Source organism: Pseudophryne corroboree, chromosome 1, assembly GCF_028390025.1.
Source record: "Pseudophryne corroboree isolate aPseCor3 chromosome 1, aPseCor3.hap2, whole genome shotgun sequence".
Lineage (NCBI taxonomy): Eukaryota > Metazoa > Chordata > Amphibia > Anura > Myobatrachidae > Pseudophryne > Pseudophryne corroboree.
Genome location: NC_086444.1, coordinates 660,731,713 through 660,753,817, shown reverse-complemented (window position 1 = coordinate 660,753,817; position 22,105 = coordinate 660,731,713). Strand labels below are relative to the sequence as shown.

Here is a 22,105-nt window from a genome sequence, read left to right as displayed (position 1 = left end):
CCACAGATGGACTTCCTTATGAGTTTATATTGCCCGACTCTTTCTTTTGTCCAGAATATGGAAACTCAAGGGACTGTGGAGGTGGTGGATAGACATTTCTCAGCCATTGCTGAATCCAACACACTCCTCCAAAGACGTTCCGAGAGGAGTACGAGAGGGAAACTGCCTCTTAGGTACCAGTCGTAAAGAGTAAAGGAGGCGGTGCCATGCTAGTTGTAGAAGATTATTTATAATAGTTTAATGATTTGTTATACCAATGTATTGATTGACACTGCGAATGTTGCTGTTCATAATGTCCACTGTGATAGAAGTAGCTATTAAGCTGATGGAGGTTTATCTCCCCATGACTGGTTTTGTAAGAAACATGAGGACATGTATTGTTCAAGCGGGGTGGTATGTGATGCCTCACAGTAAAAGCCCTGTGCGCTGAACAGGGGGGGTTGCTGATTCCTAGCAAAATGGCCCTCGGAAAGCCCAAATTACCCCAGTGTTTTATACCACATAAAAATAGGGAGAAGCAGGTTAGCGCGTGGGGCTGATCCAGCCACCCCTGCGGCGCGGCCGTGCTGGGCGAGCTCGTGTCCTCAGCGGGAAGGATCCGGGAACCCCTAGAGACGGGATAAAAGGAGAAGCGGGAGCGGCAGTTAGGGGCCGTTGAGGAGACTAGAGCATGGTGAGGAGTGCGCAGGAAGAAGAGACGCCGAGTACCTGATCCCGGGATCCGGCACAGGAGATTGCGGTCTCTCTCTCCCGCTCGACTCTGGACGAAGCTGAGCCCGGCGGTGCGAGCAAGGAACAAGCGGCGGCAGCTGATCGCGGGACGGAGAAGCAGCGATCTGTCCTCCTTTGGCCCCCTCCTGGTGACGTACAGGAGGCGGAGGTCAGGAGGCGGCTGCAGGCGGAGACTGGGAGGCGGCTTCCCTCAGCATCAGCGCCCTTCCGACCTAATTGACACTGACAGCATCAGATTATGTGATTGCAGGGAGTCGTGGACACTCGTCAGGAGAGGTATGGTCACAGCGCCCCTTTCACTGCACAGACCCAGCCAGCCGCATAACCACCTCAGTTATTCAGGGAGCGTACAGACTCAGCCAGCCAGTTCTCCAGGGAATGCACAGACTTAGCCAGCCAGTCATTCAGGGAGCGTACAGATTCCGCCAGCCGCATAACCCCTCAGTTCTTCAGGGAGTGCACAGACTCAGCCAGCCAGTTCTTCAGGGAATACACAGACTTAGCCAGCCAGTTATTCAGTGAGTGTACAGACTTATCCAGACGCATAACCCCCCACAGCTGCTGAGGGAGAAACCCAACCTCTTTTGATTAGACAGAGAGCGAGAGAGAGAAAGAATAATATGCAAACTCTGTAAGGAGGAGTGGCCTTTGAATTAGATGTTGCTGCCTAAAACCGATTTACCTCGGCCAGCACTCCGTTCCACTGTTTGATCCCGTTACGTAACCGACTTAGCAGGTTCTCCCTCACCACACGAGCCCCAAGAAGGCGTTAGATGCATTTAGCCTTCCACCAGGAGCCCTCAAGAAAGATAGTCAATAGTTGTGTCTGGATCCCTTACCTAAGTGGGGAACTCCAACGTGCGGTAATAAAGCCGGCACCTACCCTGATCCCTAACGTCTATTGACCTTTTAACCCAATTCCCCTTGGATGTCATCAGCCTAAGGTACCCAACGTGCACCAACGTTACTACATTCAGCTGAACTCAGGGAGATAGTGACGTGCAAGGACGGTTGCGCTAGCGATACAAAGAGCAAGCTATTACTGCTCAGTATAAAGCACTTATTACAGTGGAATTTGTAAAATCACATTTTGTCATTATTGTAAGTAACAGCTGATATTACCCAGTATAAAATGTTGTTGTAGTTAAAATAGGTGATCGTATAGTGAGCATTAAGGTTAACCGAGTAGAAGTGCAAGCATCAGGTTAAGTTGTACTGTATGCCTTAATTCTTATTCAGAAGAAATCGGACTTTCAACGACAGTTCCAGATCAATAAAATAACTTTATTGGTTGATACTCGTAAAATTATTGACTCTAATAGTGTATTAAATGGTAATTGAGGAAAGCATATCGAGGCAGCAGGGGACCTCCGGTCGAGACATTGGCACCTCTCACGTCTGTGGATCACCGACGAGACCTGTGGAAAAGGTAGGGTTTCCCATCAACACCTGCCTCAATCCTAGGCCATCACATAAATACTGGCTGCTTTATTTTTACACTGCAAATTAGATTGCAGATTAAACACACCCCACCCAAATCAAACTCTCTCTGCACATGTTATATCTGCCTCCCCTGCAGTGCATATGGTTTTGCTCAACTGCTAACAAATTTCCTGCTGCGATCAACTTGGAACTACCCCCAATATTGTTAACCACAAAAACTGCAAAGCATTCTAAAGAAAAAAACATTAAAAATGCAATTACCAGTTTCCTCAGCATCATCACCATCATGCTGTGTGGGTGCTGGTCTCTGCGCAGACTTCTGAACTGTAAAATGAGAAATTGTGTTTTGAAATAAAATGTATTTTACATAAAAAATACACATATATTCTTTATTAAGAATAAAAACCTGGGACATTATCGTTGCTTAAACATAACATAATGGGGCTAATTCAGACCTGATCAGTCACAGCAGTGATCAGGTCTGAACTGCGCATGCGCTGGTACCGCAGTGCGCCAGCGCATGACAGACAGCTGACGGCTGTCTTAGCCCTGTGATCGCCTCTGCCTGATTGACAGGCAGAGGCGGTCGCTGGGCGGAAGGGGGCTGGCCAGCGGCATCTGGCCGCCATTAAGGGGTCGTGGTCCGGGTTATGCATGCGTGCATGGACCGTTTTTTTTTTTTTTGGGGGGGGGGGGGCGCGGCGGCTGCGTGACGTCACATGCAGCCGCTGTGACCCAGGCAGCGACAAGTAGCTCCCTGCCAATGCGCAGGAGCTGCGCTGGCTGGGAGCTACTCTTCCAGTACAAAAGCATCGCGGCTGTGCGATGCTTTTGTACTGTGCGGGGGAGGGGGGAGGGCTTGACATGCGCGGCAGACTAGCCCTGTGCTGGGCATCCCCCCCGCATGTCTGTAGACTGATCGTAGATGTGCTAATGTTTTGCGTACATTTTTCACATTGAAATACCTTGCATACATTTATTTTATCAGTTATATTGCAATAAATAGCTTGTTTATGGGGGTCACAATAAGGCAAATACTTAAAATAATATTATTATGTTCAGCAACAAAAGCACTGCTGTTTAAAGTGTTTATACATTGCATACATTGTGGAAAAAAGTATACTTTAAATGTTTTTAGGTACATAATAAAATTTAAAAGAATTCAATAATAACACATATATTTTTTACTAAATGTAAATACTGCCATATTTTTTTTTTTTGGGGGGGGAAGGGGGTGTGTGGAATTAGTTAAGATTGGAGAGATATAAAATTGTGAAGATAAAGTACTAGCCAATATGATTCTGCCTTACATGTTACAGGCTGTCTTAGAAAAATTACAGGTGTGGATTGTTTGGTACTTTCACTTTTATCTTAACTTATCTCACTCCAAGCTTTAATAAATACCACCCCTTTCTATTGAAAAAAAAAATGCACGTCACTGCATTGAAAACCCATCTGCATGCTGCCTAAGTGACAATTCCAAAAGTTACATTAAAATTACAGGTGGTTATTTATAAGTAAGAAGAATTTTGATTTACCAGGCCATCTAGGCTCATCCGTATAGTGGACTGAATCACCTTTGGAGGGATGAGGATCTTCAGTGGCTTCTCATATTCCAGATAGTCTGCCTGGTAGGGGGAGCCAGTGTCTGTCTGCTGGGCCACCTTGGCCTCCTTCACCCAGCGCTTGATGTCTGATAGGTGCTTTTTGCAGGTCTCCACATTCTTGCCCAAAGGCCCTTCCGAATTAACAGCAACCACCACCTTCACCCAAATATTGTTCTTTTGTTGTGTGGAGACACAGGCAGCTTGATGGCCAAAATACTGACAGTGGTGCTTCATCACTTCCCACACCAGGACCACATTCTCTGTGAATTTCAAATTGTGGCCCATTCTAGTCCTTGTCACGAACCGATCACTCACCACTGCGGGTTCTGGTGTCCATCCGTTGCTGGCGCGGTTGCTCACGGTGCTGTGCGGCTGTGTGGGGACGCGGCATTGTCACTGGCAGAGGTGATGCAGGTTCTGGGAGCTGGGAGTGCGGGGACCGAATGGCCGAAAGCACCGCTGTGTGTCTGCAGTTTAGGAGGCGGCCATGTTGTAGATCAAATGAGCACCTGAGTGCACTTATGAAACACCTGTGGGTAAATGTTTGCCAATCCCGTACTTGTGCTTCCTTTAAGTAGGCTGGGATTATGTTACTCTGAGCCAGTGCTTTGTTGTAGCTACTCTGTACCCTAGCTCTGTGCTCTCTCCATGGATTTCCGTGTGATTCCAGTGATCCAGATATCGCCTCCGTTCCCAGAAGTCTGCCTGCAGCCTTCACTGCAAAAGATCGACCAGCTCCCTGCTGTGCTGTCAGTCAATCGCTCTCCCAGTGGCAACAAGTGGATTTCCAGAGTCTTCTGAGAGGTTACCCTATCTGCCTGCTTCAATCACACAGCCTTTGAAAGATTCTACTAAACTCAGGTGCTCGTTTAATCAGCTCTCAGATTAACCCATTCATCACCATTGTTGACTGCTGCAGCTCTTCACACCTTGCAAGTATTTCTTTCAGTTTTGCATCATTCAAAGACAGCTCTACACATTTCTCTGGTTTAGCCTCACAAGCATTGGTAATAAGTCTTCAGTTATTCATTTATGTCTACAATATCCAGTTAACACTCTTTACAGTTTGGCACCAATAATTGCTTCATTTGGACAATTCGTCATTCATTCACAAGCCTGTTTAAACTCTGTTATATGAACATTTCTTCAATGCATCTTTAAGACTGTTCCTGCTTATCATTATACCATTCATTGCAATATGTCAGTAAATATATGGTTACTAATAATTGTCATTTAACTCCTTACTGGAATTGTTGCCTTTAATAAATATATGAAACGGGACTTTATTCGTCCTCCCTGCTTTCATCATACCCCAGCACCTACACCTTTGGTTGGTCCAGGGTTAACAGATTCACATAAACACTCGGTCCTGACAGTCCTGGTGCCCTGCCTGGGCTGCTCCACACTGTCCCCATCACTGACTTGGGGGTCCTGGGCAGCCATCTCCTCCACCTTACACTCCAAATGACTAAGAGACCTCTGACCTCTGCCCCTATCCTCCAACTAACAACACAGAAAAATAAATGCAGACCAACACACTCCTCCACTACCACTACACTAACAGCAATCCCCCCTGACATACACACTCAGAAACACAGACAAGAGACAAACAAATTGACAATCACAGAAAAATAAGTCAGACTGTTAAGAAACAAGAAAACAAAGTTCACAAGACTACTTTCACTTAAATATCAGGACTCAACAATCGCAAAAAAACAAAATCCACCAACACATCTGGACTCTCCTCTCAGCTACTCTAACTAAGCCTATGAGATCTGGACAATTTGATGCATATTTATAATGCTCTGTCATGTCACCGGCACATGTGACACTTTCTACCAATTAAAAAAGATTGTAAGCGACATCCGTTTTTTTCCCATATTTTGCAAACACGGCCCAGAATACTCTCATATTTTCAATACATGGACAAAACTCAACTCAGCAATTTACGGGAGTACTTGTCCAAATTCGACTAAAACATGGACAAAAACATGATTTCATATGCCATCGAAAAATATTATTCTGGAAAACATGATTCTTAATAAATTTTCGTGTTTGATTAAAAAAAATTCACCCATGTCCGATCAATCACCAGCATGTTTAATCTCTGTGAAACTTGCCCAAAACACAAATTTTTGTCAATCTAGTCTTGTGTAATTTTTTTTCAAGGAAAAAGAGTGCTGCAAATTTAGATTAAGTAACAAAAAGCTTATTTGTGCAGCAGTGTTAAAAACACCCCACTAATTACGTTTGTCAAATGTAAAAAAGGAATATACTGATATTTTTCCCCATGATTTTACTAAAAGTTTTTATAGCTAAAATTAAGATGTCATACAATTCAGATCATAAATGACAGTATTCTAGGCTTAAATATTATACTTAAAAGTGTAAAGCTGGGTACACATCTATATAATTGTCTGATCATTCTTTCAACCTCGGGTGAACGTCTGTTGGATTGTATAGGTGTGTACTCTGTCTTGACTCATGTGCTATGATCGATTAAACAGCTAAATAATGGATAGAAATGCTCTGCAACGCTCGGCCTCAGTTGGTCAAATCTTATGTGCCGTTTAATATTTATCTGACTGGACGGGCTCATATCGGAACAAAAGTGCAGTGTGTACGCATGTTCAATCGATATGCTGGCTGTTCTTGCAATAATACCCCTTCAGCAGGGACATCCATGTGGGCATTTACTAGCCGGGTGGTCTCTCCTACAGCACTGCATGCAAACACGTTCTTGTAAATGTTCGCCCTTTTCTTGTTAATTAACAATGTGTATTCTGTCAAAACATGTAATATTTTCTTAACAGAATACATTATATGCTTAAAAATAATATTTTAAATATGTATACCTTTATTTACTGTAAATCTTCATTCCTATAGCATTACTATAACATTACATTTTAAGTATTATATATTTAATATATCTGATAAATGATCACTTCATACCTGTTTCTGCCATACTAATAATGATTTTATCCATGCTTCTGTAACAGGCAAATACAGTGGATGTGTTATGCAGTGCAGGTGTCTGTTGACGTACCTGGATTTTTCACCCAGAATCACCTCTTCAAACGGATATCACAGCTGGAACCCTAGGCAGAGAGACAAGGAACCCCAACCCCAGAGGACCCAACACAATAGTCACCACGCGTTAGGACGGTGACAGACAGATTTATTATTTGGGAACAACTGGTCACCGCTGGAGGATTAATTGATCAAAAGCAATTACAATTCCTTTTAAAGACAGTTACTGTATATCAATATCATCAGATAACACCATGCGAAAGGAACACCTACAAGGTAATAAACATAACATGCGATTTTCAGCAATATATATGAATTATGCACTCTCTGTCAGTAATGGTACCATAATACCTAGTATTGTTCATGAAGCTGTGACTTAAAAGTCTCTGCGACCCAGTCCCTATATATATTATCCTTCAAATGTATATGTGGTCTCTTAAATGTGTGTCTGCTGCTTCCAGAGGGAAAAAGTCTTGCAGCCTTTACTAGATCCTGTCCAGCATTAACAGTACTTAGCAGGGTTAAGAGTAGCAAGCAAGGTTATGCAGTCTCATAGTTCGTTAAATAAGCATGCAGAAAACCCCTTAATCTTAGCAGAGAGGAAAAGAGAGTACTTCAAGCAGAGACTCAGGATAATAGCACAGATCGGTATCTCGCTGGTGAAGCATGCAAATAACTCTTAAGAGCCTGTAAGGTAAGATGCACAGTTCAGTTCTGAAACCATAGTGAGCAAGTATGCAGATACATAAGCAGATAGGAGTAGTGTGTCTTTAGCTTCGGATAACTGACAGCCTGTCTGTCAAATTGTCTGTGCCTAGGGTTGATTACTCCCCTGAGGCTGTCTGGTACTTTTTCTGACTAGAAAGCACAAATCCTGATCCCTCTCTCTCCCCCTATTTCTCACTATACCTTATAAGGCAGCATGAAGGTACAGTTTAAAACATTAAATAGCATGCAGTTAGGAGCAGTTCAAGCAGAGAGTAGTAGACTTACACAGTTTGTTTGGTAGTACTAAAGCAGTTCCTTAGCAATTAATATTACACACAAGGCAGTTCCACTATTTGAAGAAGTATGCGAGCAGGAGGGAGGCAGTTTGATAAGAGCACCAGTGAAGAGGCGATACAGTTCAAAGCAAGTAATGCAAGGCTCCCTGAGGTAAATTTACTGATAAAGTAGCCAATGAGTCTCTCACTGTTTCTGACTGGAAAAAGTCTCCCTGCAGTATCCTGCTTCTGGCTATAACTCACTTTCTCTCCATCAGATGCAGAGTGAGAGGTCTGCTATATGTAGTAGGATTTATGAATCTCTACTTTGGAATTACACTGCCTTGCTGTGGATAAAGGGATCAGGTATGCCTTACATGTGAGGGCTGACATGGTCTCTGACGGTCTATAACTAGCAATGGCTGGTGCTGGTTGCTGACCGATTTTTACTATTACCTGTGGGGTTCAGTGTAAGCAGAAACAGGGCTCTACCTGGTGCAGTCTGAATTTTGTCACACACAGTACTGGGCTGAACACTGGCTGCTTGAATCTGTTTGTATGACAGCTGGAAGTCTCTGACTGTCTTCACATCCCTCACCAACAGGCTTACCCAAAGGCCACAGTGGTACAGCTTGTTAAAGCTCACCATCAATGCAGCTCTCCGTCACCTGCGTATCACTTCACAAGTCTCTCAGCAGGGTTTTCCGGATCTCTCAGCACTCTTTTCTCTGTCAGCGGGGCAGACCAGCGGCGCGTCCCTGCTGCTGTCACTCCCTATCACCTCAGGGCAGCATCCTCTCCGCATTGTTACCTCAGAGCACACACACTGGAAGGTAACTCCACCTTCTGCTTTTCCCGCTCTGCACCACCCAATCAGCGGCTTCGATTCCTCCTGCTCTGCAGGTCTGCACCTGGGTCCTAGTGCTCCACAAGATGCTCTCCTTTGGTTGCTGGCGTTGCCTAGAAACCTAATCAAGGGGAAGCTGTTAACCCTTTCAGCTGCACTGTGCCGGCTAGTGAGAAGTGAGGGTTCCTTTTAGGGAAAGTTTAGGTGTCTCACCCAGGTTGTCTCCAGTATATGGGTGATGGTACCTATATAGCCACATATATACCCATAAATCCAAGTTAATAGGATATCCATGTCAGAGTGTTACACTTCTACAAGGCATACTAATAACATATGAATTTGAAAAAATTCTTCCCTGGTGAACAATGTATACTGAGAAGGAGGCTGGAGACCAGTGCTAGTAAAGTCAGAGGCAAAGCGCTGATGGACACAAGTACGGCTGAATGCTGCAGGAGAACCAGCTGGAGAAAAGGCAGTGTCCGACAAGGAGCAAGGCAAGTAGTGGGACAGCTAGTACAAGCATCCGGAATCACTTTGTATTTGTGCAGCTCTCAAAGCTGGCTCTCATAGGAACCCTGCCAATGGTGTCAATACGACTCCTCCAAGTAATCAAAAAAGGGCTGTATAACATTACTTTTAACCCCGTTTTTTTACAGGTAATAGCGCAATTCTATACCATATTTTATTTATTTCATATCAAGCGCTCCTTTCTTTAACTATTACATATCTTTTACTTAAATGGAGCTGCTACAAACTATTTAGCGCAATGATTATCTTTATTTATTATCTGACATGGTAACTGTCTAATATTTTTTCATAGATATAGTTGGCATGTGTAAATTTTTTTTGGATTTTTGTAATTTTTTGGGCTGTCACTGATTTTTTCTCCCAAATCGTTGAGGCAGTGATGTAGATATGTGATATTCTCCTGTACTGTACTTTCATTGCTTGAATTATCTGGAGTTTGAATGTTTTTTTTTCCTTCTGCACTTTTATCTGAAATTTCTATAATATCTGTGTGTAAAAAAGAAAAAATATGTTTACCTAAACAAAATATTTACTAACTCTTTCACTGACACCTGACTAGCAGTATATGCTCACCATGGACATTCCTGGATATTGATTAGGGCCAGATTATAGGAGGGGCAACAGGGCCAGTCATCCCGGGGTCCCCACAAAAGTCCACCAGAATCGTCCAATACACTATTAAAACTGGAGCACAGCATTTAGCTGTGTCTCCGTTTGCCCTTCTCTTCGGCGGCTCAGCTGTTGCTTAATAGCGGCTGCCGCAGAGGTAATCACTACAGTCAATCTGGCAGGATACTGAGGGCAGATCCCATGAGACAGTGTACTAGAGCCGGCTGCTGCAACGCTGAGGTTGGCTCTGTGTTCCTGTGCTCCCCACTCTCCCACTACTGCACCGTGACTGTGCAGCTGTGTAAGCCTGTGAGGACTGAGTTGCTCCAGCAGTGTGATCACTCTTGCGTTTGTGTGCTGCTGGGAGCAGGGGCTGTGAGAGGAGCTCCTGTACCCTGGCACCATGATGAAATATCACTTCAGGTGGCAGGGGCACGATCCCCAGAGGGAGAGAATGCAGGACATGTTTGCCTTCAATAAGATGTAGGTCCCTTCCTTCAGGGGTGTGTGCCTGATGGGGCCCCCTATTATTTTGGGTATGTGGAGCCCTGTTCTCACCCTTACAGAAGGGCTAGATAGGTCTATATCATATAAAGAGGTAATTGTTAGGGGTGGCTGTTTAATATGACCCACACAATAGGAGAGAAGAGGCATTGGATGGTATGCCTGATATGACCCCAGGGGTGGCATGCCTGAAATAAATACAGCTAGAGCTAGAACAGCCTATTATCACTGGCTGTGGACATTGAAACTTGTTGACAGGCCTGGAGTGCTGTGCAGTCAGGGTAAGGGCACTGAGCATACAAATAATGGCAGTAGAGGGGTTGGCAATTTCATTAGTGGGGGCTCCCACATATCACTTGCCCCAGGGCCCACACAATGTTTAATCCAGCCCTAATATTGATATTACTTGATGTCCCTCTGATGTACGTTCACTCACTTTCTGAGGATGGATATCATCTAGAGATGGCAAGATAATAAGGGATATATAAAGCAATATATTCAGGTATATTTTCAGTTTACATATGGTCCTAAAAGTTTTGTGCATTTCTGTATTTACTTTCTGTGACTTCTTGTTTTATCTTCACGCAGGCCCTGCCACTAGCTTCTTCTGCATGTCCTCTCCGACTGATCATTTCTGTTAAACATAAAACATGTCATTATAATAAAGCACACATATCTGTCCCCAAAGAACAGACAGTTTATTGACAAGAGAATCACAAACGTTTTTCTACTCTCTTTTCTTTATTATTCCACAAATTTTCTTTAACTTGTCCTGTTCCTTGTGTTTCAGGTCAGACCAACATTTTTGAAGTTGATATTTACTCCTCCATTTAGTGAACTTCTCACAGATTTCCTTGACTAGGCGCTGCATTATTATTTCTTTTATGTACTTAGTTTTGGGGTACATTTTCTGAGAATAATTGTAGTCCCTTTGATCCAGAACCTTAACCATGAGCTCGATCTCAGCAGATGATATGGTTGTGGCTCTTTTTATTTTTCTTTCTTTTTCTGCATTTTTCCCATCCCGCTATCTTTCACCTTATCTCTCTTTTTATGGAGAGTATCCTCCCCTCCTTGTATGTCTGCTTGGGCCTCTCCCTCCAGCTTGGCTCCTCAGCGTCTGGCTTACTTGCTGTTGTGCAACATCTATGACGTGCATGGGGTGGTGTTTCAATCAATACAGACCAATCACAGTGCTTTCTCAATCGTTGTCAACAAAGAATCTTCATTCTCCATACCTAAATCATTCGTTATAGAGAAGTTCCTCAGAATACACACTTTATTTGTTATTGGTGAGTATATAACATACATAATGATTAATCCAACGTGTTGACTGTTTTATATACTATAATTTTGCAATGGGAGATTGTGTACATCTATTATAATGAAACATATTTATGTATGTTTTGCTAGCAAACAGTAAACAGTGTTTCTCATACGTCCTAGAGGATGCTGGGGTCCACTTCATGACCATGGGGTATAGACGGTTCCGCAGGAGCCATGGGCACGCTTAAGACTTTTCAATGGGTGTGAACTGGCTCCTCCCTCTATGCCCCTCCTCCAGACCTCAGTTTTAGAAATGTACCCAGGCAGACTGGATGCACTCTGAGGAGCTCTACTGAGTTTCTCTGAAAAGACTTATGTTAGGTTTTTTATTTTCAGGGAGAACTGCTGGCAACAGACTCCCTGCTACGTGGGACCGAGGGGGCAGAAGTAGGAACCAACTTCCTGAAGAGTTTCATGGCTCTGCTTCTGGCTGACAGGACACCATTAGCTCCTGAAGGGAACTGAACGCTAGCCGTGCCAAGATGCTCACTCCCACAGCATGCCGTCACCCCCCTCGCAGAGCCAGAAGTCAGAAGACAGGTGAGTAGAAGAAGACAGATCTTCTATCAAGAAAAGTGACGGCTGAGGTACAGCGCGGCTGGCGGGAGCGCAGCGCGCCATTGCTGCCCACACACACAGGCACTGCAGGGTGCAGGGCGCGGCGGGGGGGGGGGGGGTTGGGCGCCCTGGGCAGCAAAAACACCTCTATAAACTGGCAAAAAGGGGGCATAAGATGCCCAGGCACAGCCCTACCCCTGCCAGTATAAATATTCTGAAAAGTTTCTGATGTAAAAAGGGCGGAGCTTCTTCCTCAGGCAGCCAGCACACTGCTCAGTGCCATGTTCTCTCTCCTCAGGCTGCAGAGGCATCGCTGGTCCTCCTTCACTTCTGGCTACAAGTATCAGGGTGCAAAACAGGGGGGGGGCACAAGCAAATTTGGTGCTTTACAAGTGTGTTTTACTTTGTAAAAAGCGCTGCATGTCAGTGGGCATTCTGTGTTCTCAGGCATTAGATACTGGCGCTGGGGTTGTGAACTGGCTGCCCCTAAACTGTGTCCCTCTGACAGATTTTACTGTGGATCTGTCCCCTATAAGTCCCAGTGTGTCTGTGTGTGTGTTGTACACAAGTGTAAGACATGTCAGAGGCAGGGAGTTCCTCCCTGGAGGAAACCATTTCAGGGACACAGAAGTGTAATGTGGTGGCGCTGCTGGCACACCAAGAGCCTGCATGGGTGAAAGAAATACGTGATAGTATGCATCATATCAATAGGAGGTTAGATAAGTCTGAATCTCATGCTGAGTGCTGGGGAAAATCTGTGGAGGATGTGATTTTTCAGGGCTCTGTTCTTCCATCCGCAGGCGACCCCTCTGTGTCACATAAGAGACCATTTGCGAATATTGTGAAAACTGATACTGACACGGACACTGATTCTTGTGTCGACGATAGTGACTCCAGAGAAAAAGATCATAAATTGGCAAAAAATATACAGTATATGATTGTGGTTATAAGGGAAGTTCTGGAAGTCACGGAAGCCACTCCTGTACCTCAGGAGAAGGCTTATTTCTGTAAAGAAAAGAAATCTAAGGTCACTTTCCCTCCTTCCCACAAGCTTAATACACTCTTTGAAGGGATGTGGGTGAATCCCGAAAAGAGAATTCAGATAGCTTATCGTTTCCCGGTGGAGGACAGGAAAAAATGGGAGTCACCCCTTGTATTAGACAGTGCACTGTCCAGGTTGACAAAGAAGGTAATTCTCCCTGCACCTGGCACGGCTTCACTAAAAGAGCCGGCAGACCGAAAGATGGAACTACATTGAAATCCATTTATGTTGCCAATGGTACGCTGCTCAGGCCCACAATTGCTTGCGCGTGGGTGAGTCGCGCTATTGAAAAATGGTCAGAAAGCGTGTCATCAGAAATTGACACGATTGATAAAGATGAGATACTCCTTAAGTTAGGGAATATCAAAGACGCTGCCGCATACATGCTAGAAGCGATGAAAGATATTGGACTCTTGAGTTCACAAGCCGCTACCATGGCAGTACCGGCTCGGCGGGCATTGTGGATTCGCCAGTGGAACGCGGATGCACATTCCAAAAGAAATATGGAGGCTCTCCCATATAAAGGTGAGGCCTTATTTGGTGATGGACTGGATGCGTTAGTCTCGGCGGCTACCGCAGGTAAGTCGACATTTTTGCCCTCTGCGCCTGCACCGGCAAAAAAAGACATTATCACCCGCACATGCAGTCCTTTCGGCCCAATAAATACAAAAAAGCGAGAGGTTCCCCCTTCTTTGCGGGTAGGGGAAGGGGAAAGGGAAAGAAGTCCACAGCAGCTTCAGGTTCCCAGGAGCAGAAGTCTACCCCTACTTCTGCCAAATCTTCAGCATAACGCTGGGGCTCCTTTGCGGGAGGCCGCTCGGGTGGGGGCACGTCTCAAACTGTTCAGCCAAGGTTGGATTCTGTCTGGCCTGGATCCCTGGGTGCAAAGTCCCAGGGATACAAGCTGGAGTTTCAAGACGTTCTCCCATGCCGATTTTTCAAATCGACCTTGCCAGCTTCTCTTCCAGAAAGGGAAGCAGTAACAGCAGCAATCCAAAAATTATGTCAGGATCAGGTCATAGTCCTGGTACCTTTGTCACAACAAGGGGAGGGGTTTTATTCAAGCCTTTTTGTAGTTCCGAAGCCGGACGGCTCGGTCAGTCCGATCCTAAACCTGAAAAATCTGAATCTCTACTTGAAACGATTTAAGTTCAAAATGGAATCACTGAGGGCAGTGATTTCCAGTCTGGAGGAGGACTACATGGTGTCTGTAGACATAAAAGATGTTTACCTGCATGTTCCCATTTATCCTTCTCACCAGGCTTATCTGAGATTCGCGGTTCAGGATTGCCATTACCAATTACAGACGTTACCTTTCGGTCTCTCCACGGCACCGAGGGTATTCACCAAGGTGATGGCGGAGATGATGGTTTTCCTGCGTCAAAAAGGAGTCAATATAATTCTTTATCTAGATGATCTCCTGATAAAGGCGAGATCCAGGGAGCAGTTGTTACAAAACTTCACACTCTCCCTGTCAATACTCCAACAACACGGTTGGATCATAAATTATCCAAAGTCACAGTTGGAACCGACGACAAGATTGTCTTTTCTCTGGATGATTCTGGACACAGAAGTTCAGAGAGTATTTCTTCCGGTGGAAAAGGCTCTGGAAATCCAGAAAATGGTAAAACAGATATTGAAACTATTGAGTGTGTCGATCCATCAGTGCATTCGGTTGTTGGGGAAGATGGTGGAGGCCTACAAGGCCATACAGTTTAGCAGGTTCCATGCCAGGGTATTCCAGTGGGACCTGTTGGACAAGTGGTCGGGATCCCACCTACACATGCACCGGAAGATAATCCTGTCATCAAAAGCCAGGATTTCGCTCCTGTAGTGGCTACACAGTTCTCACCTACTAGAGGGACGCAGGTTCGGGATTCAGGACTGGTTCCTGGTAACCACGGATGCAAGTCTCCGAGGCTGGGGAGCTGTCACTCAGGGGGAAAGCTTACAGGGAAAATGGTCAAGTCAGGAAGCCTGCCTTCACATAAACGTGCTGGAATTAAGATCCATTTACAACGGCCTTCAACAAGCGGTGCATCTTCTTCAAGATCATCCCGTGCAGATCCAGTCGGACAATGTAACAGCAGGTGCGTACATAAACAGGCAGGGCGGAATGAAAAGCAGAGCGGCAATGGCAGAGGTGATGAAGATCCTCCTCTGGGCAGAAAGACATGTAAAGGCTCTGTCGGCATTTTTCATTCCAGGAGTAGACAACTGGAAGCAGACTTCCTCAGCGGACATGATCTCCATCCAGGAGAGTGGGGCCTACACCAAGAAGTCTTCACAGAGGTGACAAGTCTTTGGGGAGTTCCTCAAGTAGACATGATGGCATCTCGTCTCAACAAGAAGCTTCAGAAATAATGTTCCAGGTCGAGAGACCCTCAAGCAATAGCAGTGGATGCGCTGATGGCCCAGTGGGTGTTCCCGTCGGTGTATGTCTTCCCTCCACTTCCGCTGATCCCAAAAGTGCTCAGGATCATAAGAAGAACAAGAGTTCGAGCAATCTTCATTGCCCCAGACTGGCCAAGGAGGGCTTGGTACCCAGATCTTCAGGAGTTGCTCATAGAAGATCCTCGGCCTCTTCCTCTTCGCGAGGACCTGCTGCAGCAGGGGCCGTGCGTGTATCAAGACTTACCGCGGCTACGTTTGACGGCATGGCTGTTGAGCGCCGGATCCTAGCCTGAAAGGGTGTTCCCAAGGAAGTCATCCCCACCCTTATTCAGGCCATGAAAGGAGTAACGTCGAAACATTACCACTGTATTTGGAGAAAATATGTGTCTTCGTGTGAATCCAAGAAGGCTCCTACGGAAGAGTTTGAGTTGGGACGTTTTCTCCATTTTCTGCAGGCTGGTGTGGAGGCGGGCCTACGATTGGGATCAATCAAGGTCCAGATTTTGGCATTGTCAGTGTTCTTCCAAAAACAATTGGCCTCTCTTCCAGAGGTTCAGACCTTCGTGAAAGGGGTTCTGCACATCCAGCCTCCATTTGTGCCTCCAGTGGCACCATGGGACCTTAACGTGGTGTTGCAGTTCCTTCAATCAGATTGGTTTGAGCCTCTACAAGAGATAGAGTTGAAGTTTCTCACTTGGAAAGTGGTGATGCTTTTGGCATTGGCATCCGCTAGGCGGGTGTCTGAATTGGGGGCCTTGTCTCACAAGAGCCCATACCTGATCTTCCATGAAGGGCAGAGTTGAGGACTCGCCAACATTTTCTTCCGAAGGTGGTTTCATCTTTCCACATAAACCAACCTATTGTGGTGCCAGTAGTTATTGACACGTTCACTGAGTCAAAGTTTCTAGATGTGGTTAGGGCTTTGAAGATTTATGTCGCTAGAACAGCTTAAATATGGAAAACAGAGTCTTTGTTTGTCCTGTATGCTCCCAACAAGATTGGGTGTCCTGCTTCCAAGCAGACTATTGCGCGTTGGATCAGAATTACGATTCAGCACGCTCATACTACGGCTGGATTGCCGTTACCGACGTCGGTGAAGGCCTATTCGACTAGGAAGGTGGGCTCATCCTGGGCGGCTGCCCGGGGGTCTCGGCATTGCAACTTTGCCGAGCAGCTACTTGGTCGGGGTCAAACACATTTGCTAAATTCTACAAATTTGACACCTTGGCCGATGAAGACCTGAAGTTCGGTCAATCGGTGCTGCAGGGTCATCCACACTCTCCCGCCCGTACTGGAGCTTTGTTATAAACCCCATGGTCATGAAGTGGACCCCAGCATCCTCTAGGACGTATGAGAAAACAGGATTCTGATACCTACCGGTAAATCCTTTTCTCCTAGTCCGTAGATGATGCTGGGCGCCCGTCCCAGTGCGTACTTTACCTGCAGTTTTTTTATTAGAGTTACACAAGTTGTGTTATATTAGTTTCAGCATGTTGTTGTAATTGGTTCATGCCTGTTGGCGTGTGTTCTGTTGAATGCTATGTTGTGCGGCATGGTTGAGGTGTGAGCTGGTATGTATCTCACCACTAGTTTAAAGTAAATCCTTTCCTCGAAATGTCCGTCTCCCTGGGCACAGTTCCTATAACTAAGGTCTGGCGGAGGGGCATAGAGGGAGGAGCCAGTTCACACCCATTGAAAAGTCTTAAGAGTTCCCATGGCTCCTGCGGAACCGTCTATACATGTTATGAACCACAAGCAGTGGTTCATTCCTGTTCATGTATTTTATGTTATAGTTCTCTTGCAGGCCAGGATTTTCCTTGGCTCTGGTTTAAAAGACTCTTGTTGGGCGCCGGTGGTGAGTCTGTGTAATTGCATCCTGTTTCCATGTGTTTAGCCTCACCTGTCTGTTAATTGCACCTGTCAGTTTGGAATTGTGCAGTAGGGCAGCTGCATGACATAATTAATTAGGGTCCCTGCTGTGATTGGAAGAAATCCTTGTTATATTCTGTCTCAGTGCATTACACAGACGCCGGTGATAGTTTCTGTCTAGCTGCTTTCAGCCTTGAAGCATTCTTGTCCAGGAGTCCAGTGTCTGATCCAGTGTCTGATCCAGTATCCTGCCTTGAAGCATTCCTGTCCAGGAGTCCTGTGGCTTTGCCTGTGTCTGATCCAGTATCCTGCCTTGAAGCATTCCTGTCCAGAAGTCCTATGGCTTTGTCTGTGCCTGATCCAGTATACGGCTTCTTGGTGTCCACCGGTCTGTCGTTTGGGATTCTGCCTGTGCTCCGGTCCTGAGAGCCTGTGTCAGCTACTTTGGGGCTTCCTGTCCTTTTGACAGTATTCTAGGCCGCAGCGTCTTGTTATATTTGTTTTGGAGTTTCTGCAGAGGTTCTGCGTTGGCTGTCCTCGCCGGTGTACGACAGTGTCGTGCAGGTGTGTGGACAGCATTGCCTTTGTTGTTAGTATTGGCGGCTGACCCGCGCATACTTTCATTTAGTTCTGTAGCGCCCCTAACTCTGTATTTCTGTCTTTAGTTAGAGGTTCCCCTTATCATCCCGTCTCAGTTTACGCCTTGTCTCCAACAAAGACTGGGGGTCATCGGAGTTGGGCAGACATAATCCGCCCTTCAAACGCGGCTGCCGTGGGCCCAAGAAACCATAGTCTCGCAGGCGTAAGCGGACAACGAGGGTGAGACAACGGAGTCAGGTTTCCGTAGGGGTTGCTGCCGAGCTCTGTATCTATTGCAGCATTATTTTCCTGTACTTGGGGCTCATCCGCTCAGTCCCAGGAGTACCAAGTACAGTGAATTTAACATTATCACCGGCCCTACAACAAAAAAGAAACAAAGCTAAATAGTAGTTTTTTCTTTTTTGGCCCAGTCCAGTCCTGTCTAGAATCCAGTCCTGTCTAGAACCCAGTCCAGTGTTCAGAACCCAGTCCAGTCTTGTCTTGTCTAGTTCAAAATCCAGTCCAGTCTTGTCTAGTCTAGTCTAGTCTAGTCTAGTCTAGTCTAGTCTAGTCTTGTCTTGTCTAGTCTGAAATCCTCCTATGCCTACCATGCAAGCCCTACAGGCATCTCTCTCAGCCCTGAACTCTGCTTTCAGTGCTTTGAAACCTGAGAGGCTGAAAGTTTTGCAGCAATCCTTAAAGCAACTGCAAAACCTTCTGACCAAAATTTTGCTTATCTTGCCAGAAGTCGTGGAGAGTTCATCTATCTCTAAAGAGACTCTTGCTCACAATATGGTGACAAGAGAATCCTCAGGTTCGGTTGGAGAGAAAAGGTTTAAGAGTTTTCTGCGGCCCAGGCTCTCAGAAGAGGAGCGTCTGCGTCGCAGAAACTTAAATTTATGCCTATATTGTGGGGGTTTAGGCCACTATCTGCAGACCTGTGAGTTGCGCAAGCCAAATTGTGGCGACAAGTCCTACCCTCTGGCCAAGTTGAGTCAGGATTTAGGACCTACTGTGGCAGAGGTATTTGTCACACAACCCACACTAGAAAGCACTCTGTTCTATAATTGGGGTCCTTGGGCTAGGGAGCCTCATTATAGATTCAGGAACCAAAGGAGAATGTTTCTCTCCTCACTTGATTTTCCTGTTGAATCAGATTTGCAAACCCTGGTAGTGGAATCTCGGGGTCCTGGAGTGGTGCCCGATGCCTGGGGTGCTGGAGCGGTGCCCGATACCCGGGGTCCTGGAGTGGTGCCCGATGCTCAGGGTCCTGGAGTGGTGCCAGATGCTCAGGGTCCTGGAGTGGTGCCAGATGCTCAGGGTCCTGGAGTGGTGCCAGAGGCTCAGGGTCCTGAAGTGGTGCCAGAGGCTCAGGGTCCTGGAGTGGTGCCAGATGCTCAAGGTCCTGGAGTGGTGCCAGATGCTCAGGGTCCTGGAGTGGTGCCAGATTCTCAGGGTCCTGGAGTGGTACCAGATGCTCAGGGTCCTGGAGTGGTGCCAAATGCTCAGGGTCCTGGAGTGGTGCCCGATGCTCAGGGCCTAGGAGCGGTGCCCGATGCTCAGGGCCTAGGAGCGGTGCCCGATGCTCAGGACCGAAGAGGGGCATCAAATATAATAGCTCAGGTGTCAATACCAGAAGGGGTCTCAGAAGCTGTTACCCCAGGTAGGGACTTGAAAAGCGCAACCACAGAAAGGGTGTCTAAAACCATAGTTCTAGAAGGGAACTCGAGAAGCAAAACCCCAGAAGGGATCTTTGAAGTAATATCCCCAAGGGGGGTCTCGAGAGACACAGCCCCAGAGAAGGGTCTAGAGGTCGCTTCCCCAGGAAAGGACTCAAGAGGCATAGCTTTAGTGGAGGTTCTGAAGGTCATAGCTTCAGCAAAAGTCCCGGAGGTCATAATCCCAGGAGAAGTCTCGATAATTATAGACTCAGAGAGGGAGGCCGACGGTCCGGTCCCAGAGAGGGAGGCCGACGGTCCGGTCCCAGAGAGGGAGGCCGATGGTCCGGTCCCAGAGAGGGAGGCCGACAGTCTGGTCCCAGAGAGGGAGGCCGACGGTCCGGTCCCAGTAAAAGAATCCGAGGTGCTGACCCCAGCGGGGTTCCCGAAGGCCCCTGCCCCAGCGGGGTTCCCGAAGGCCACTGCCCCAGCGGGGTTCCCAAAGGCCACTGCCCCAGAGGGGGTCCCGAAGGCCACAGCCTCGAGTAAGGTCAGTAGTGACCCTCCAGTAGCAGTGCACTCCAGTCAGTCAGATGGGGAGGAAGCAGATCCTGACTCTTTTGATATCTCAATGTCTATAGTCTTTGATGGGGACTTAGTCCAATTTTTTGCACAAACCAAGCACTACTACACCATTTTGTTGTCTAGACCATTTCTGGGCATCACTTCAGATAACCTTGTGCTCTAGCTGATATATTCCTTTAGAGGTGAGCCTTTTGAGTGGGCGTCCAACTTAATGAAAACTGAAGATCCCATTCTTCAGGATCCCCCGGCATTCAGTGATGCAGTTATTAAGAGATATGGTTCCAAAGAAATTGGTTCAGGTTCCTCTAGGTCACCCGTCTTATCTGCTGAGAGTCCACCGTATACTGTAAACTCGGCACAAAAATCTCAGCCCATTGCTTTGACTACAGGATGTGCTTTTCTGTCTTCTTCTAGTAGTAGTACTTTGCCTGAAAGTTCAGTTCCCAAGGTTAAGAAACCAATCTCTGATTTGAACCCAGCCTTGCTGGAAGGTACCATCAGTTCCGACAATGTTTGGGGAATTACCTTGGTCAGACCTCAAGAACCTTGTAAGAAAAAGAAGAAAAATAAATAATCATTGACTCTTGCCTTGTGTTAAATTTTTTTTTTGTCTTGTATCCAGTGGCCACCGTCAAGGGGGGGGAGGGGGGCACTGTTACAAGCTGTTGCCAAAGCTTGTTTCTGTTTCTTGTCATTGTCTGTTTGTTCCAGTGTCAGGTTTCTTAGTGTATCCCTTGTTTTGGAAAATCTGAATTTTGGGGTCCGTTGACCCCTCCTCAAGGGGGGGGGGGGTCCTGTTATGAGCCATGCTAGTGGCTCATTCCTGTTTTGCATTTTGGTTATGTATTTTATGTTATACTTCTGTTTTTGTTCCCCGTGGGTGTCATGGGGTGTCCGGTGTCCACCCTTAAGGAGAGGGTACTGTTATGAACCACAAGCAGTGGTTAATTCCTGTTCATGTATTTTATGTTATAGTTCTTTTGCAGGCCAGGATTTTCCTTTGCTCTGGTTTAAAAGACTCTTGTTGGCCACCGGTGGTGAGTCTGTGTAATTGCAGCCTGTTTCCATGTGTTTAGCCTCACCTGTCTGATAATTGCACCTGTCAGTTTTTAGGGTCCCTGCTGTGATTGGAAGAAATCCTTGTTATATTCTGTCTCAGTGCATTACACAGACGCCGGTGACAGTTTCTGTCTAGCTGCTTCCAGCCTTGAAGCATTCTTGTCCAGGAGTCCAGTGTCTGATCCAGTGTCTGATCCAGTGTCTGATCCAGTATCCTGCCTTGAAGCATTCCTGTTCAGGAGTCCTGAGGCTTTGCCTGTGTCTGATCCAGTATCCTGCCTTGAAGCATTCCTGTCCAGAAGTCCTGTGGCTTTGTCTGTGCCTGATCCAGTATCCGGCTTCTTGGTGTCCACCGATCTGTTGTTTGGGATTCTGCCTGTCCTCTGGTCCTGAGAGCCTGTGTCAGCTACTTTGGGGGTTCCTGTCCTTTTGCCAGTATTCGTACCGGTTTCGTGAGTAGCGGCTCTGCCGCATCCCTCGGCCTAGGCCGCAGCATCTTGTTATATTTGTTTTGGAGTTTCTGCAGAGGTTCTGCGTTGGCTATCCTCGCCAGTATATGACAGTGTCGTGTAGACGTGTGGACGGCATTGCCTTTGTTGTTAGTATTGGCGGCTGACCCGCGCATACTTTCATTTAGTTCTGTAGCGCCCCTAACTCTGTATTTCTGTCTTCAGTTAGAGGTTCCCCTTGTCATCATCCCGTCTCAGTTTACGCCTTGTCTCCAACTAAGACTGGGGGGCATCGGAGTTGGT

General features: G+C 46.4%; 1 long non-coding RNA gene across 1 annotated transcript in view; it reads left to right on the top strand.

Moving 5' to 3' along the window:
• LOC134932518 (uncharacterized) overlaps nt 1-22,105 on the top strand; it is a 96,141-nt gene that overhangs the window by 34,380 nt on the left and 39,656 nt on the right. The window contains exon 2 of the long non-coding RNA XR_010179389.1: nt 6,782-7,088. This is a non-coding gene — a long non-coding RNA (uncharacterized LOC134932518). The remainder of the gene's footprint in view (nt 1-6,781; nt 7,089-22,105) is intronic.